This window comes from Notechis scutatus, chromosome 6 (assembly GCF_049901735.1).
Source record: "Notechis scutatus isolate UNSWTSFEM ecotype Mainland chromosome 6, rNotScu1.2, whole genome shotgun sequence".
Taxonomy (NCBI): Eukaryota; Metazoa; Chordata; class Lepidosauria; order Squamata; family Elapidae; genus Notechis; species Notechis scutatus.
In genome coordinates this window covers 46,990,563-47,010,600 of record NC_142014.1, presented here as the reverse complement: position 1 = coordinate 47,010,600, position 20,038 = coordinate 46,990,563, and the positions used below count along the sequence as shown (strand labels likewise).

The 20,038-nt window shown below is 37.3% G+C and overlaps 1 long non-coding RNA gene across 1 annotated transcript in view; it reads right to left on the bottom strand.

The window, feature by feature from the left end:
* LOC148130204 (uncharacterized) overlaps positions 1–19,680 on the bottom strand; it is a 156,086-nt gene extending 136,406 nt beyond the window's left edge. The window contains exon 1 of the long non-coding RNA XR_015750095.1: positions 19,610–19,680. This is a non-coding gene — a long non-coding RNA (uncharacterized LOC148130204). The remainder of the gene's footprint in view (positions 1–19,609) is intronic.
* Positions 19,681–20,038: the final 358 nt, after the last annotated feature.

Here is a 20,038-nt window from a genome sequence, read left to right as displayed (position 1 = left end):
AATCCATACCAATTCAAATCTATCATTAATATTAATATTCATTTGAATCTTAAACATTTTACACATTACTTTTCAATTGAATATCATACTTTTATCGGAACACTTATAAGCTTTCCATAGTTATTTCCCCCTCACTTCACAACACTTGTATTTTAAATCATTGTATCATTAAAATGTTCCCATTTCTTCCTACTTCAATTCTCTCATTTATTTCATTGCCTTCCTTTTATTCACAAAAGTTTCACTAAGTTACACTGAATATTTTATCCCATTTTTTGATCACGTTTCCAATTTTCTAGCATTACTTCTAAGTACAAATATAACAATAAAATCTTATGTACCTTTGCCGAATCCCTTTTTAAATTTTTACCCATTATCTCTAAATGAATCTTGTTTCTTTACATCTTGCTCCACACCATTGAAGCTTCTCATCCCTTCCTTCCTCCCTTGCTTCTTCTTCTCCCTGCCCTTTTTACCCCCTTGTCTCGCCACCTCCCTTTTCCTCTTCTGTATTCCCCCTTTCTCTTGTTTTCTAACATTATATCCACTTTTCACCTTATTTTTCTCTTTTTTGGTTGTTTTTTTAAATCTTAAAGTCTCCTTTTTCTTTTCCTCCTTCTCCCTTTCTTCCCCAAATAAAGTTACTTGTTTATCAAAGATGGCTTCTTCTTTGTCCAAATCATCTTGTTGCACAGTCAGTTTCTCATAGGTGCAAATCACCATTTCTAAGAACTGAAAAAGAGAGCCAAGAGAGTCCTTCCCTTCTTGTTCCTCTTCTTTGTATTTTTTGAATTCAATTTTCAATTCATCCACAAGTGATGCCATTGTAGAGAGAATTTTTTTTTTCAAAACAACCACCCAAGTGTTTTTAGTCCTTCAAAGATAATTTCCAAAAGTCCCAAAGTCACCAAACAGTCCAAATAAGCTGTTTCTTTTAGCACTTTCTTCTTTCTTCACTTTCTCTTTCTGGGGTTACTGTTTAGTTGCAATATTCCAGTTAAAATGTATCTTTTAGAAGTCTTGTTAGTATTTAATGATTCTTTAAAATTCTAGGCAATCTCCTCCTTGCTTCCAAATCCTGCTCCAGTTCTTTTCCTCTCCCTTCCCACTTACAACAAAAAATATTTTTTTTCTGTTCGCTGTCAACGTTAGGAAGGAGAGTGAAAAAAGTAGAACTTTCCCTTTTAACTTCTATTCGCCGCTTGTAAATCTCTGGGAACTATGTATCTTTTGCAAGTTTTAAGTTCCAGGGTACCTTTGTTATTGCTTTGTCCCGGTCAGCAAAAAAACTTTCACTTCTTCTTAACTCCTCCTGCACTTTCTTTTCCGTCTGAGCGCTTCTTTGTGGCAGCCATTTCTGACCGCCGCTCTACCGCCTTCGGAAAAGGGAGTTTAGCCAGCTAGGGAAGAGAGGTGCGATATCTCTCGACCCTGCCAGATCCCCCCTATCTTCACCACCTTCTACAGAGGTGGCTAGCCCTGAAGCCGGGTGGCTCAGGGCACTCCAGTGGCGAGCGCAGGCAGAAACCACGCATGATCGCGGATTCCTGCCTGCCCCGAAGCACTGCAAACCGGAAGTCGGCCTTCTAGGACTTACAGTGGTAGCTGGGGGTTCAGTTTCACAATGAATAAAAAATGTATGCTATCAGCTCATGAAATATACTGTCTATGAGGAACAAGAACCAGGTATGTGAAAAAAAACAATATTTAAGATTTTTTAAGTCCATTGACAAATGATGCAGACAAAGGAGACAGTAAAGAATAATTAGAAGCTTATCAGCAGGGTCTTTAAATGACTAAGAAGGAGGGCTCAGGAGCCTAGGAGATCAAATGGTATTTTTATCGATCCTTTCAGTCTGTGGAAAAGCAACGAAAAAGGAAAGCTAATACAGCAAGTGTATGATGGGGTGTGAAAATGCTGTCAATAGGAAAAACTTGGTTTCTGAAACCATGGCCTGAATCATCTAAATAAGTGGTTCCCAAAGTGGGCAGTACCCTGGGGGGGTGGGATGCCTTAGAGGGGTGCTAAGAGGCAAGGGGGGACAGCAGGGGCCGCTAAGAGGTGGCAGGGGGGTGCTGGAGGTGGGCCCTCATAGGGCACAATTCAAGGGTGAGAAAAAATCCTGTCACTACCACATTCAAGGTGAGGCCCCGCAGGATCACCCCATTGACTTGCATGCTCCGGTGCAAAGGGCTCAATGGGGTAAGCCTGCTGGAGTGGGCCTGCCTTGCTTCACTGAAAGGGCAAAACACAGCATTGGGAAAGGAGAGCAAACCAGAGTGGCTTTGTTCTCCTTTTCAAACATCCCGCCACTGCTGCATTCTAGGCAAGGCCCTGCAGGTCCACCTCATTGAGCCCCTTGCACCAGAAGCACCTGCTCAAGTCTGAATAGAGCAGTGCACGAAGTCAATGGGGTGAGCCTGAGAGAGGGAAAGAGAGAGAAAGAGAGAAGGAAGAAGAGAAAGAGAAAAGGGAAAGAAAGAAAAAGGGACAAAGAAAGAGGGGAGGGGTGGAAGGTGGGGGGCATTGAGGATGAGTTTGTAGCACCAAGGGGGCGGTGGACTGAAAAAGTTTGGGAACCACTGGTCTAAGTGATAAAGGGCTGGAACAACATGGATTACATTTCACAAGGACTGGTCAAATTTTTTTCCTTTAAACTGAATCCAGTGGGTATTGGAAATGAAACCCTGAAAGAAAAACATCAAAAAGTGTACCATGAAAAGTTGGAATGCTGCTGAAATGGGCCCTCTTCCACAACTCCATGAAAAGTGAGAAAGAACATTGGTTCACAATGTGCTTGGCCTTTATGCTAATGTTCAAAGTCCGGGAAATAAAGTACAGCAAGCAGATATTTAATGGAGAGTTTTAATGGAGAGCTGTGAGAGAGGGACACATGGCTTCATCTCATTATTGGATTATTGCAAAGTGAGGGACTGCCTTTGAAGACAGTTTGGAAATTGCAGCTAGTGCAGAATAAAGTAGCCTCACGATTCAATTGATTGCAAAATTATATATATCTTGATGTCACAGAACAGGTTGACATTTCAAGCTTTTGAGCACAATGAAATGTGCTAGTTGTTACTATATACTACTCGGTAGCATAAAAATGTAATATATTAGAATTGCATTATCGAACTTAATTTGGCCAGCTTTGAAAGAGGGTATGCTAAGAATCCTATCCCACAAGTAAGGTAAAAGGAGAGCAGGCTAAGAAGCAAGTCTTTTGGTAGAAGTCCAGCCCTTGCAACATACTGCTGGAGGCAGTAGGATCCATTCCAATACTCCTTACATTTCTACATAGTGAAAACAAAATTATTTCAAGAGTCTTTGGCCCCTAGTTGATTGGATTTAGTGTGGTTATTAGTTGTATGATGATGATGATGATGATGTTTTAATGAGATGTGATTAATAATCTTACTTGTTTTAGTTTGTACCATCCAGAAGCTTTTCTGATTAAGTTAGCCTTAATTGTAAAATGAGTTATCAGATATGTATCTTGGAATTCAAAACAAGTTAATTTTAATAAATTTAAACTAATTTAGAATCTATGACAGGAGTAGAAAGGCTTAAGATAGACAGAAATTCCTTTAAAAAGTAGATACTGAAAACACAATTGCAAATAATTTCAATGTGGGTAAAAAGTAAAAGATTGGAGAAGAAACCATATGGGTATACAAGTAGCTCAATGAAGTTTTGAAAATAAAAAAGATGAAAGGAAGACCAGGTTGATGATGATTTCAGGAAAAACTCCGGGACGCATTATTAAGTGTTTAGAAAAGAATGCATTATTTGGCAGGAGATAGCATAACAAGAACAAGATTCAGGAGGGCCTTGATGAACTAGAACATTGCGCAAAACCTATCAAGCTAAATTTCAGCAGGAACAACTGTGACGTTCGTTGGGGTAGGAACAATGAAACAAAGCAGTATAGGTTGGGAGGGACAATAATGAGCAGCAGTACATGCAAAATGATCTAGGTGTCTTAATAATTCATAGGCTAAATATGGGCCACGAGTGTGATACTTCTGCCAAGAAAACCATCCCCACAAATACAAAGTCGATTGGCATCAGACAAAAGGATGGTGTCAGATAAAAAAAAAAGGCATAATTTTTCTCTATTATGTTTTAGTCAGACCACTCCTATAATTTATGGACATAGGTGGAGACAGTTGGAATTAATCCTAAATCCAGGAGAAGGGAGATAACTAATTAACACTAAGATCTATCTAATTTGAAAATAGATTTTAACCTTTAGATTTAAGAATTATAGTTAAAAGTTTGCAGGATAGAAACTTCAGGTTACACTACTTAAATTATTTATGAACCTGGCACAGATACTCTTGTTTAATACTAGTATACATAATGGCATTCCAAGTCCTGGATAGGTATGTAGACTGTGAAGCCTTGGACACTTTCACATCCTAAAGTTGACACAGAATTAATCATGACCTGTGTGAGCATAAATAATGGTCTGCTTGGGACCAGACTTTATCAAGGTTTATTATATTCTGTGTTCTGTATGCTGTAGCACAGAATTTGCAATGTGCTTAATGCTCAGGTCAGAAAATGATTGGTAAGCAATATCGGTTTGTCCACAACAATTTGCCAGTATTAGAATATTGTGGGCTTGTTGTATATGAAATATACCTTGATTTCAGTATAGTATTTGACAAATGCATCGTGGCATTCTAATTGTAAACTAGTTAAGTACTGATTGATACCACAATTAAATGAATACACAAATAGCTGAATGATAATATACAAGGAGTTGTCATCAAGGAATCTATATAGACTTGAAGAATGATAGTATGTGAGATACAAAGTTATGGACCCTCTTCTTTAAAATATTATAATTATTGACTTAGATGAAGAATTGAAAAAATAAGTTGAAAGTAACAGAATTAAACTTAAACAAACTAAGCACAAAGTTCTTTGCCTAGAAAACAACTTCAGATACACATATATTGAATGGGGGGAATGAAATGACAGTGCTAGAACTTGAGCAAAAAAAAGGTTGAAATTTTGATTGTGCTATAATGGTAATTGGTAGTGTGACTCAACAAAAAAGGCAAATTCAATTTTAGACTTCATTAACCTAAATATACTTTCAAAATCACAGATAATAACAGTCATAGGGTTTTTTTTTTTTTTTTTTTTTTTGGTGAACCATTCCTCTTCCATTATGTCCAATTATGACGCATCATTTTAGAAAGGCTTTGGCAAAATCTGTTCAGAAAAGGACAGAGACAATGGGCAGAGGATCAAAAAATAAATTCCATGGAAACAGATGGAAGGAGATGGATTATTTAGAACTCTTTCTCAAATACCTGAATGATGTCACATAGAGAAATATAAGGATATTCTGTCCTTTCAAGATACAGGATGAACTACAATGAATTTAAATCACAAGAAGATAGAATGCAGCTGATTTTATTAAAAATAGGGGGGGATTCTAAGAACAATTATCTAGAATGGTGGCATCCACTTTCTACTATATATGCTTAAACAGAATGTAGACAGCCATCTGTTGGGGAAGCTTTAGTTTGGTTCCTGCTTTAAACAAAAGATTAGATTTGATTATCTAGGGGGCCTGTTTTAAACCCTGACTCTATCATGTTTTCAGGTAGGATCTATAATTGGGTGTAATAATGAGACAGAGGGAGCAGGGGTAATCTTGTACACTCAACAACGCTAATGCTATGTGCTTTCTATCAGGCTGGAATCAGTTCTGTGAATTGTTCTGATATATATTTATCCTGCCAGGTTATATGGATCAAAGCACCAACCCAGATATACCAACTGTTGGGTGCAGTACATGAACAACTTTACAGGATTTTGCACTAGTGGTCTTTTCTGAACAAAAATAATCTAGACAGAGATGGTCCTGTAAGATACTGAATACTGTGCCATATATTAAAAAAATATTTTCATTTGAACATATTTGGAAGTCTTGTGGCAAAAGAAACATACCATGTAGGAGCAGCTTAGACCACAGTAAGCAGGTAGAAACAGAAAAACTAATTATCCCATCTCTGGTGCAATGCTTGTTCTCATCCACATCAGTTTTGTCATTTAAGTGTGGTGTTTGTTAAGTCGTTTGCATGGCAGAGTTCATGGAATATCCGAGGCAAATCAAACAATCTACATGGCTTAATGTGATGGCTGATTCAATCAGCATGCTAAGATCTCATGTATTTAAGCTTAGATTATTAATTTGGTCAATGGTTCAGAGTCTTGTGCAAACACTCTCCAGACAATATATGCTTTAGACCTAAATATTTTGAAAACCAAACAAGGGATGCAAAAACAAATTCTATGTCCTTTTTCTCTTTTTTATGGGCTTTGAGTTTTGGCCGTAAGGCCATCTGCCATTGCTTTATTTTTCTATCACAATTCCAGTATAATCGAAAGCAATACAATGCATTTTGCAATCCAAACATGGATAAATTATGAAGTACTACCATTTTAAAATGGTATTCAAAATTAAACATGGGCTCTGCATAATTATGACTGAGCTCACAACAGAGGTTAAAAAAAACCCAGCCACTGTTAACATATTTCATCTACTGTATTTTACTAATGGTATTAACTTTGCAATAAGATACTTCCAAAGAAATTTCCAAGATAAAGAACCTAAACAACACTAATAACTTATTTATGCCTCAGAAAGTATTTTTAGTTAATACATAGCAAGTCACAGTATTTTTTCTTAGAAATATAAAAATACAGGTAGTTCTTAACTTGCGACCACTATTGAGCCCAAAATTTCTGTTGCCAAGTGAGACGTTTGTTAATTTTTCTCATTTTACAATTTTTCTTGCCACGGTTGTTAAGGTAGTAACCCAATTATTAAGTGAATCTGGTTTCCCCATTTACTTTGCTTGTCAGAAGATCACAAAATGTGATCACATGACCCCAGGACACTACAAGCCATCATAAATATGAATCAGTTGCCAAGTATCTGAATTTTGATCACATGATTATGGGGATGTTGCAATGGTCTTAAGTGTGAAAAACAATCATAAGTTCCTTTATTCGACACCATTGTCACTAAATGAACTGTTGTAAATTGGGGACTACCTGTACCAGAAATTAAAGAGAAAGGAACTGTACATATTTCCACTGCAGAAATGTTTTATGTAAGGCCTTTCAAACATTATTCATCATTTTAAATATATACTCTATAACATGTTAAATCGTGCAATGCCTGAAGAGACACAACCATAATTTACCCATTTTATTCAAATCTTGAAACTGCTGCTTTAAACTGACCATTATACACAGGCAGTTTAACTTTAGGGATAGTTTTTCCCAACTATTTAACTGTTTTAACTGTTTAAACTCTGACTAACAGCTGACATTCTGTTCTAGTTGATGCAATAGTTGCCTTTAATGATAACTTTCACATACACATTGTGTAAAAGGAACATTTCCCAATTGTTTAAAGAGACGTAGAGGCACTGGACTTTCCCTGCTTCATGCATGCTGTCAATTTTATACACACCCTCACCCAGAGGTAAATCAAAGGTAAAGATAGACCTAGAGATTTTATGTTGGTTTCTTATAATGAGGTCTTACATGTCAAATTAAAATGATAAATCTTTTATATGTGATAAGGAAACAAGGTTGAAGGAGGTTTGCTCAGCAAGCATGAGCAAAAAATATCATTTACTTTTACTCAAAAAGAGAACGTGCTCATGTCTGCATCTGAATAGGCCCCAAAGCAGAATTTCAGACAACTGGAAGCAAGTAAGACATGGGATTTTACGGTACTGGAAATTGGGTGACATTGTTACCATCATGGACAAAACCAACTGACCATACTTTTGTTCTTGTATCCCTTTATCTGCTCACATTTGATGCATCTATTTTATTTTTTAATGTGATTCTATTCTTTTTGTGCAGGTGGTGGTTTTGTATGCTGATTTAATTTTCAGTACTTTGAAACCTGCAGGTAGCAATTGGGGGAAAGTTATCTGAATGAGCAAAGCCAAATTTCTGTCTCACGATAGTCATCCCAGTACATGAATATCTGAGGGTTCATATCCAATAACAGGGAAAGTAAATCAGCATGGCTCCATGTCTGTAGATCACTTGTGAATTTTATGCATTTAGCTGTTTTTGCTTGCAAGGTAGCCTTTAATTTTTAAAGGAAGAATATACTTTATTATATAATAAATTATATACCCTTTCTAATCATTGGTCTCGTCAATATTGACAGCCCTTAATTTCTTTTTTCTTTTTAAATCAATAATTAACACAAGTCTATGAAGATGATCATCTTTGCTCAGAGCAGTGGTTTCCAGTCTTGACAACACTAATATTTTATTTTTTTGTCAATTGCTTACAGGATAATAGGTATAAGTAAAAACATAGTTATGAATACCTGGATACATATAAGAAAAATATGTGTGGACACAACTCCAGAATCTGGGAGTTTAAGACAAACATGGGTGCAGAGAAAAGGATCTCCTGTCCTCCACCAATTTGCTGTTGTTCAATTGCTACAACTCTTCGTGTATAACTCTTGTACGCAACTCTTCATGATTCCATGGACCATAGCATGCCAGGCTCATGCTGTGAGCTTCCACTGTCTCTGGGAGTTCCTTTTCCAGTAGACATGGTGAAAATTAATGAAGTGGCTATTCACTCCAGATAAAAAACTTCTTTAATAATAATCAGCACTTAGATCAACATAGAGTAACTCCAAGTTTAATTTCAGTCCAACAATCAAGTAAACAATACCCCGATCAAGAAACTACCAGAGAGCCATCAGTAAACTGATGTGCATATCATAGTGGGGACTTTAATGAAGCTGATTTAAAAGAAGTGCTCCCTAAATTCTATCAGCATGTTAAGTGTGCTACTAGAGGAGCAAACATATTGGACAAAGTATATACCAACATCAACTATGGCTATAAGGTTATACAATTACCACATTTGGGACAATCAGATCATATGTCACTGCTTTTAGTACCAGCGTACATCCCCCTTAGTAGACAGGCTCTGCCTATAATAAAGGCAGTGAAATCTTTGCCAGAAGATGCTTTCCAATAACTTCAGGATTGTTTTGAGTACACAAATTGGGACATCTTTTACCACCCTGACCTAGAGGTGCACACTGCAACTGTTCTGTGCTATATCAAACACTGTACAGATACTATCACTGTGGATAAACGTATTAGGATCTATCCCAATCAGAAACCCTGGATGACCAAGGAAGTCCAGCGCCTCTTGCATGACAGGACCAAGGCCTTTAGGTCCGGTGATGGGGCAAGATACAGTGTTGCCAGAACTAAACTGAAGAAAAGTATTCAGAAGGCCAAGACTGATTATAAGAGGAAGATTGGGGATAATTTTTATAGCAATAACATGAGGCAGGTGTGGTGAGGGATTCAACAAATTACAAACCATCAACCGACCAATGTCATCCCTGCTGAGGGGGATGCTTCATTGGCAGAGGAACTGAATCATTTCTTTGTTCGCTTTGAAGTGGAGACATCAGAGACAGATAAACTACAACTACCAGCCAACTGTAGCCCCCAACTCATTGTGGAGAAACAGGAGGTGAGGAGCATTCTGAGGGCTGTGTACCCTAGAAAGGCTGCCAGTCCTGACGGTATCTCTGGCCAAGTACTTAAAGACTGTGCTGATCAGTTGGCTGGAGTCTTTACCAGGATCTTCAATCGGTCTTTATCCCAGTCCACTATTCCATCTTGTTTGAAGGCTTCCACCATTGTTCCGCTCCCAAAGAAGTTCCATATCAATAACCTCAATGATTACAGACCAGTGGCACTCACTCCTATCATCATGAAGTGCTGTGAGAAATTGGTCTGCTGGCACATCATTTCTGGTCTTCCGCATACATTTGATAAATACCAGTATGCATACAGAAAAAATAGATCTACAGAGGACACTATAGCCATCACTCTTCACACTGCTCTGACTCATCTAGAACAGGGGCTATGTGAGGATGCTTTTTGTGGATTTTAGTTCTGCGTTTAACACAATTCTTCCACATAGATTAGTGTCTAAACTTCTGGACCTTGGGCTTTCTAATTCAATCTGCCTTTGGATTATGGATTTCCTGTCTGGCCACTCACAGAGGGTCAGATTAGGTAATCATACCTGTTCAGCCCTTATTCTTAACACTGGTACACCACACAGTTGCGTGTTGAGTCCCTTATGTTATACTCTTTATGTGCATGACTGCATTCCCACTCACGCTAGTAATACTATTGCTAAATTTGCAGATATACAACAGTGGTGGGACTTATCTCCAGGGGGGATGAGTCTGCCTACCGAGATGAGGTAGGCCGGTTGCTTTTATGGTGTGGAGACAATAACTTGGTCCTCAACACTAATAAGACCAAGGAGCTTATAGTGGATTATAGAAGAAACACATCAAATATCCAGCCCTTGCTTATCAATTGAGACTGAGTGCAACAAGTGGCCAGTTTTAAGTTTCTGGATGTTACCCTAAAAAAGGACCTGCCTTGGGGTGCCCACATTGCAGCCCTGGTCAAAAGGTCCCAGCAGAGATTATACTACCTGAGACTTCTCAGAAAACAACAACTGAATGAAAAACTGCTGGTGACCTTCTACTGCTGCACCATAGAGAGTATCTTAACAGACTGCACCTCTGTATGGTTTGCCAATTGCACAGTGACAGATAGGAAAGCACTCCAGAGGGTTGCCCAGAAGATCATTGGTTGCCCTCTCCCCTCTTTGGAAGAGCTTTATAGCTCCCGCTGCCTTAAGAAAGTTCAAAACATTCTCAAAGATCTATCTTATCCTGGGAACCCTTTTTTTGAACTATTACCATCTGGCAGATGGTACAGAATAATAAAAAAAGGACAAATAGGCTGAAAAACAGCTTCTATCCCAGGGCAGTAGCTCTTTTGAATTCTGCTGTATAGTGCAGTGTTGGTGTGGTGTTGGGGGTTTGTGGTTCAATGTGTGAAGGGTCACATCCCCTTCCAGTCACCTAAACCTGATGTGTGTTTGTATTTATTTTCATGGTCATGGTCATGATGTGCACTGAAGATGGTGTTTGATTTCATTGTACAAGGTGCAATGACAATAAAGTAAACTAAACTAAACTAAACAGCCCAACCAAAGAACCTTCTCCACCCATAGACAGGCAAGTCACCAGAATATAAACTGACAGTTAAAAGTGATTAAATGTTTGCAAGAAAACAAGCAAATTCAGAGAGCACCAAGGATCCCTCATTTCTTTAATATCAATGGCAGCCTTTTTGTCACCAAAAATGCTTCCTTTATAGAACAATTCAAACCAAGTTTAAGTAGGGCCTTTCCATTGCAGTCCCAGTACAAAGCTCAAGGAATGCTATCAGAGTATTACTAGATTTGAATTTTTGTGGTACAATATGAACATTATTCTTTTCTTTCTTTTTTAAAAAAGGACAATGGGATAGAGGAGGCTGACTTCACCATACTTTCTTCCCAAAAGCAAATTTGCAGTACTGCTAAGTAAAGCATCTGCCAATTAATATGATGCTTTGAATCAGTGACGATTAGAAATGCACACTTTTAAAAAATCTAAATGTGTGATTATGTGGAAATACTGAGTAACATTTACCAACATAAATTTAGTATCTCTTCAACTTTCATAATGAATTTTTCAAAACATTGCAAATATTTTAATAAGCAGACAATTGCTATATAATTTTTTGATTAGGTATTCATCTGAAAATCTCCTTAATCAACTACTATTGAAGAAAATCAGTGTTCAGATTATCTGTTCATTTGCAAGGTTAATTTTTATGTTATTCTGAAAACTGTATTTTATTACTGGGCAGAGTACATGGTTTCTGTGCCTGCCCTGTATATTAATTCATCCCACCAATAATTTCAGAAGAGTCACCCAGGATTTCAGGATTAAAAATCTTCTATCACAGAGAATTGTAGCTTGATGAGAAAAGTCTTTCAGGCCATAAATATTTCTGAAAAACACTGTTTCACCACTGAAATATTAATCAAGATGCTTCTATTATATGAGTCATAAGAAAGAGCAAGTTTGCTCCTCTTGTCATATAATTAAGTGACTCACAACCTTCAACTAATGAAAAACACTAGGTGGTATTGCAAAGTTTTAGCTTTGCTTTAAAACAGCTAGAATTGTTCTGAAATCATCCATCCGTAGTCTAGCTACTTCCTTACCCACTTTGGAACCCCCACATATCAGACAGCTAATTATTTATCCATAAACGGATTCAGCCTCAATTCTCTTAACCTAAAAAAGTAAACAAATAAACTACACTGAATAATATAGCACTATATACATTTTTAAAATTATAGCAACTGTAGCAACAACTTCATTGTAGCAACAACTTTATTAAAATCAAGAAAAAATTAAATACTTGGTCTTTATGTTGATGTTTTAGGATTTATTTAGGTAGCTAAACAGCTTAAGAGATATTACTTCTATTTCCACGGGAATCCACAAAAGACAGAATTTCTAACCCATCCCACCATTCATTTGCATCTATGCAGAGAATTAGAACTGCAATATTGAATAAGCTGCACAACATGTTTAACATTTGGTCAGCCCTCAAAAGATGTACCACTAAAATAATATTGATTGCTTAATAAATAAAAGTTGAGGGGTATTCTATTTATTTTGGTTGTAGTAATTGGCCATTCTGAGAGACAAAGAGAACCCAAACACCCTCTGAAGCAGGGGTGGGATGCCAGCAGTTCGCACCTATTCACTAGAACCGGTTGTTAACATTCTAAGCAGTTTGGAGAACCAGTTATTAGAAGAAATTACTGGCCTAATCCTGTAAGGAAGGCAGGAAGGAACATTCTGGTGTTGCTTACAGAAACTGCCTCTCCGTTAACCCTTATTACATTCTTGGCAGGACTAGAATTCCTGTCTCAGGAACGTCTCAGGAGTTTTTTTCCTTTGCTGGTACTTTGCTTGTGTGGAGTAACCATTCAAAGTTACAATGGCACTGAAAAAAGTGACTTATGACCATTTTTCACGCTTATGACTGTTGCAGCATCCCCACAGTCATGAGAGGCCAGGTGAAGAGACGTGTGCCTCAATGTGAGTGATATTGAGTTGGCCACACCCAGCCAATAACATGACCACCAAGCCACGCTGACCACCTAAACCACGCCCACAGAACCGGTTGTTAAAAAATTTGAATCCCACCCCTGCTCTAAAGTATTTATCCCTAATTTTGTAGACCGGGAAAGAGAGATGGATTTACTGGATTTCCAGCTGTGCTGCCACTCATGCAAAAATGAACAATTAAAAATGATTAAACTTAAGGTAGATGCCAATCACAACAGAAAATCCATTCAAATGCATTGCAGTATCAAATATTTAGCTATTTACAAATGAAAAGATTGTGGAACACAATATTGTAGAATATAAAATATATTGTGTTCTATTTTGCATGCACTACTAGAACTGCCAGATGAACCCCAGAAGTGACATGAACTGCCTCGTTAAGACCAACTTCATCACTTTCGTGGTATGAAATATCATGTTCAAGTGAAGCGTGGCCACTTCCCATGAGCCTAAAATCAGATTTATTGCCTTTTCTTTCCAAAACTGAATTTTATAAAATACATTGAAATGCATGCTTTGCTACAGAGGGTGTCCATTGCAGGCAATGAAATATAAAATTCGAAATCATATGCAGCACATATAAATTTACATACACACACACACACACACACACAAAATTTGTAGTGGATATTATAACTACAAAAGCATCACGTCCATTTCCTGAAGCTGTCTTAACAGTGAAATAATAAAAATCTTGGGATTCCACAGCAATGTTTTCAAGTGTATTTTACCTTATATGCAGAGGGAAATAATACAGTATTAGTCTTATATAAGAATGGAATATGGTACAATATTCCTGTTAGAATTCCTTCCAAGGATACTGCTCTAGAAATAACAGTTACGCATTTGATTTTGAGTCAACCAATTCCAATAAATTCTGGGCAGCTCACCAAAATATATATATATATATATAATAAAATGGACCATAACAAATTACAAAAATAATTCCAAAATAATTATAAGATGGCAATCTGGGCATATATTTCAAAACATCACAAATAATCCTAGTCTATTCAGAAAGCCATCAGAGTGGTAAGGTTACGTATCTCAGAGGAGATCTCATCCTAAAGGGAGGTACCATTGCACAGATGGCATGTTTCCTTGGTACCTCAGAAACAACATTGTTTAATCAAGGGTTTTCCCACTCTGCCAAATCATAATGGATGGATAGAAATTGCAGGAAATAGTGCCTCAAATAATCAGCCCTGGTACCAAGTACGGTTTTCTAGGTACTAGATTACCCATGACCTGTTATGTCATCCTTTCAGAAAGATTTCCTTACTTAAACAGAGAAATACTGTTTAAGAGGTTATATTGGTGAATCGGAAGGAAAAAACTGATACAACTTTGATCAGCAGAATGCCAAAGTCCATAGTGCACTGATGCCTCTATAGTGTTTAAAACATTCAAGAAAATTGCCTCATTTTTTTCCAGTCCTCAATGAAAAGTTTATCCAACATGCAATTTCCCACTAGTGTATAGCTCTAAACTGACAGCCTTATCTTCTCTTAAATAGGAAAATAAGTACCTGGTTTCCTTTGAAGTATGCTATAAGCTTGCTGCTTTAATTATAATAATTTCTTGCTCTTATCCCTGATGGGAGCTAATTATCTTTCATAAGCCCTATATCAATTTTTCAGATACTTCAATTCAGAACAGTGCATGAGTCAGAGAGAATGGAAAAGTCAGAAGGATAAAAAATGCTAATAAGCACATTTACACACTCAAAGGCAAGTGTAGATATTATATTGATATTTAGATTTACAAAGAAACCAACATGATCAAGTATCCAATCTGAAGTTCAGAAATGTTAGGGAAATTCACCAACTCCTAAGAGGTCTAGACAATCAGGCTTCCTGGTAGAGCACTTTCTTCCCTTGGGTTCCTCCTTCATGCCATTCCTGGAATCTGGCAACAACTCTCTTTCAAAACAGAAAAGCTTTCACAGACCTAGCCTGAGCTGCACTGTTGTCCCAAGAAAAACAGAACATCTATAGCAGGGGTGTCAAACTCAAGGCCCGCCGGTCTGAATATGGCCCGAGGGGTGCTTAGATGTGGCCCTTTGGCCAGCCTAGAAACAGCAAAGGACTGGCCCACTATGGATCTGCTAGCGAAAATGGAGGTTGGGGGCACATGTGCCCCCCCAAACTCCATTTTTTATCACAACAGCCTTCTGCAACCCTCTGCCAGTAAAAACGGAGGTTGGGGGGGGGGGCATGCACAGCTCCCGGCTCCATTTTCACTGGCAGAGGGCTATCAAAACAAAGAAAAATAAAACAAAGAGACAAATGTTTCCCCTTTTGCATTTGAGCATGTAAGAAGAGACGGGAAAGGAGAAAGGGAAAAAGGAAAGAAAAAGAAAAAGAAGGAAATATGGGAAGAGAGCAAAGAAGAAAAAAGAAGAAAAGAAAAGAGAGATGGAAGAAGAAAGAAGAATGAAGAGGGAAGGAAAAAAGAAAAGGAAGGAAGGAAGGAAGGAAGGAAGGAAGGAAGGAAGGAAGGAAGGAAGGAAGGAAGGAAGGAAGGAAGGAAGGAAGGAAGGAAGGAAGGAGATTATAATGAGAGTGAGTGAGGGTCTCAGGGAAGTCCTGCCTTAGCACTTGGCCACCACAGGTGTCCCCAACATGAGTCCCATGTCACCCCCACCATGCCCATGCCCAGCCACGCCCACCATGACCACGCCTCCCCAACCACACACCAAGCCCCCATCTCTCACCCCCTCAGCCCTCCGAAGTCAAATACAACCCTGATGAAATTGGGTTTGATACCACTGATCTGCAGTAACTGCTTTTTTCCCCCCTTTCTTTGCAAAAGAGTCGCAACAGTTCAGAATATGCAAACATTCATGGATATGCTTCACTTTTCAAGACTTTAAGAGAAGTTCCCCCTTTGAAGCAAAGCTGCAGAGCAGAGCAGGGATTGCTTCTTTTTACTAAATGGAGAAGCCATTACTTTCTGCATTGGTCAATTATAACAGCTTTTTATATATGCAGAGGACAATAGCTCAAAAACTACATTGGTGAAGGAGATCTGTAGATCCCTAGGAGGTAAAGAATATCACAGCAGCTGGCATCCTAGGAAATCCAGTGAAATGTTAGTGGGACTTGGCATGGTGCTGCCAGCATCAGCCAAATTCCTACCCAACACCTCTGTCACATCCCCTTCCAGTCACCTAAACCTGATGCTGATTAGGGTTATGGATTATTCATCATTAACTCTTCTATTTAGAGACAAGGCTAGTGGGATTTGTATCTTGCCATCTCTTTAACAATGCATACTGATGTAGTACATCATTTTGGTCAAAAGTATGGAATATGTATTTTAAAATATTTGTATTTTTTTCTCAGAGAAAAATATGTATGTTCCTAATTAATTTCTCACCTTTTTGTTTCGAATATGCTCTTTGGATTTTTTAAGTTATTAATATTTTTTCTAGTTTTGTTTTTTGTTTCATTTTTTCTTGCACAATAAGAACCAGAAAATAAAATAAATGCAGTGCTTGATTACTGACACAGGATGCGGCATTTTGGAAAATCTAGAAAGGCAGTTTTCATTATGGATTGGAGCTGAGATAAGTGGCTCAGATTTCATTCAAAAGTCAGTTTCAAGAATAAACATTGGAAAAAGATTAACTACTTGTGGCAATAGAAAAAGTGTTGATAAGGTCTAAGATAAGATCATTTTATATTCCATTTTACTTTTTTTAAGTGAAATTACTTATTCTTTGAAACTTTCATTCTGCTCCTTTTGCTAATTTTTTCATGCTTCTTCTTTTCAGAATGAACCTCTTTACATAAAGTCATTTAAGAATATGTTTCTCAAAGTTTTTGAGCTCAACTTCCTTATTTACTTTTTAGAGAAATGCACAACTCATCAACACTCAGAGAAGCCCATTTCAGCACATAATGCCTGGCACCAGAGGTGGTGTTCAGCAGGTTCTGACCTGTTCTGGAGAAATGGTAGCAGAAATTTTGAGTAGTTTGGAATACCATCTCTGACTGGCCCTGCCCCCATCTATTCTCTGCCTCCTGAGTCCCAGCTGATTAGCTGGGTCTTCTTTTGTTGTTCTGCACAGGAGAACAGAGCTGGAAAGCAGATTAGTGAGGTGGGGAGAGAATGGGATTTTACAGTATCCTTCCCCTCCAAGCCCACAGAACCGGTAGCAAAAATTTTTGAATCCCACCACTGACTGGCACACATATATAACTGAGTTTTCAGGCCATAAAAGCTGTTACCAACCATTACCAAGGTTGTACACACCTGGTCTAGATCAAGGCAATACTTCCATGCAGGGTGGAAGTTTGCTTTGAGCTATTACTTTTCACAAGCAACATCTAATTGCATTCCACTGTCAGGAGTTCAATCCTGATAGGCTCATGATTGACTCAACTTTCCATCTTTCCAAGGTCAGTAAAATGAGGATACCAATTGCTGGGGGCAATATGCTGACTCTATAAACTGCTTAGAGAGTTCTGTAAAGTCTAAGAGCTATTGGTATTGCTATTTGTGTGTTTAAATTGGATAAAACAAAAGATACCTTAATTGGGCACGAGCTGCTCAGAAAAACTGTGAGATAAATTTTTAAGAAAACTAACTTTATAAGTAAAATTTCTTTAATATCACTTTTTCAGATCTACTATTGCTTCAGCCTTTTTAATACGATACAACAAAATGAACAATTTATGAATGCTACCTTATTTTGAAATATATTGGAACAAAACTATTATATATCTTCAATTATAAGAAATATTTCATAATGCTGAAGCAAGGAAAACAGGTTCATTATTCAAAATATGACTTCATTTAAAATATTTACCATGGCTACTTTTTAAATATGGATTGCCTAACACTCTTCTTTCCACCCCCTCCCCACCTGTTAATTCTTTTAATATAATTGCATGTATGTATCTCAATAAGAGTTAAGCATATTTGCTGGGCATTAAAATAAAAACTCGGCAAAATTGACAATTAGAAAGTTAGCAATTAAATTACCAGGCCTATTGCATTCTTCCAGCAAACATCTTTCTTCCTCTTTTTATTAAAATGCACTACTGATATTAGGCTATTGTGACAGCTGTGTTTTATAAACCAGGTTAAGAAGGAAATAAAGTTTTATTACTTTTCTAAAGATAAATCAGCAAGTTAAGAGTATCTAATTTCTACCAGTTGTAAGGAAACTGCTAGAAAGGAAGTAGGGGTGGGGGGGTGTAAGTAATTCATACAAAAGTGTGAAAAGCAAGAATTTCCTAACATTTTTAAAGGATTGACACAGATCCGCTCCAGGGAAATTATTAGAAGCTGACCTTGAATACACCAGGAAGAAATAGAGATCAAACCAGCCTACAAAGGCTTGCAGAGTATACTCAGAAAAGTGCTTCTTTTCTATTCTTCTGTTCTGTACTTTAATTAAGCTAAAACTGGGAATGCAAAAAAGTTAGAGAAAAGAATCTATCTACTCTTATGCTGACACCTACTCAAGGCTAGAACTCAATTCTGGTGAAGAGGCACAGAAACTGAAACACATCTGCTGAGCAAATAGGAAAAAAATATGGGAAAACTATGCCTGAGTGCTTCTTACTGCAAGAAACTCCATTAACTGTGAAGTAAATATAATCAGTTACACAATCAAGACCTTTGGCTATCAAATGTGTTCAGATTATTCAGACATAACCTTCATTGGAAGGGAGCACTTGAAACATCTTTTGTTTTATGCAAGGGAATTTGTGTATGAAATCAGGCATTCATGGGCTTTTTCTAAGTCCCTCCTTAATAACACAGAAAACCCTCAGCTTGCATATTAAAACTACGGTTTATTTACATGTTTATATCCACTAGTTGCCTTCCTAAATGAATGTTTAATACAGTATATGCAATCTACAAATATAAAAATCATCAAAACAATAACAGCAATCAGAATTAACATTCAAAACTCTAAAAATAAAGAACCAGAAGAATGGGATGGGATGGGATAGGATGAGAAGAGATGAAATAGAAATCACTTCATATTCATTGACTAGGATATTTGAAGCCAAACCAAATCTAGAACTAGTATCTTTTAAACCAAAACTTTCAACTCAAAATTGCAAGAACAAAATATTATCAAAAAGCCTTACAAATATTAAATAGTCTGTGAACTATCAAAGCATTTACAACTAATGTTAAGGAATAGAAATCATACTTCATAATATGCCATTGTTTCTGTTAAAGTATTTAGATAATAAAACTATATTTATATTTGCATTTTGTCTCCTCTGAACAGCACTAAAGGTTTTTTGCTGAAGCCAGAAATAAAAACTAGAAACCAGCCTTGTACCTTACAAATTGGTCACATGACCATAAGATGGTACAAATAGCCATAAAGATGAGCCCGTTTTCAAGCATCCAAAATCCAATCCTATGATTTTGGGAGGGCAGCTGTCATAACTTTGAAAATGAGTTGTAAGTAGCTTTGGGGAGGGAGTCCATCATGATTTAAAACAGTCACTAAGCAACTAGTCAAATATTACCTGTATGTTCATCTGAGTCTCAGGAGCTTATTCCAGAACACCTTCAATTCTAGTAATTTCAATGAATAGCTGGATGGTGCAAGTAAATGCAATTGGAAAAAGATAACTGAGAGTTTGTGCTTTGGTTAATGATTTAAAGCCACCTGTACAAAAAAATAATAAGGCCTGTAGACCTCAGTAGCTTATGACACTGTATTGCAGCATTAATTTCCAGAGATACTAGATGGGATTTAGGGATAGATAGCTAGTCAAACCATGGGAATGAAGGAATTACCAATATGAAAAGATGCTACAAGTGGACATGAAGCTGAAATTATGCTCCATACATTACCCCAAAACGTTATGTCTCCCAAAGAATCCCATTTTTGTTTTCAACCTGCAGTTTAAAATGTCTTAGCAAACAAATAAGATTTGTTTGCCTATTTAATG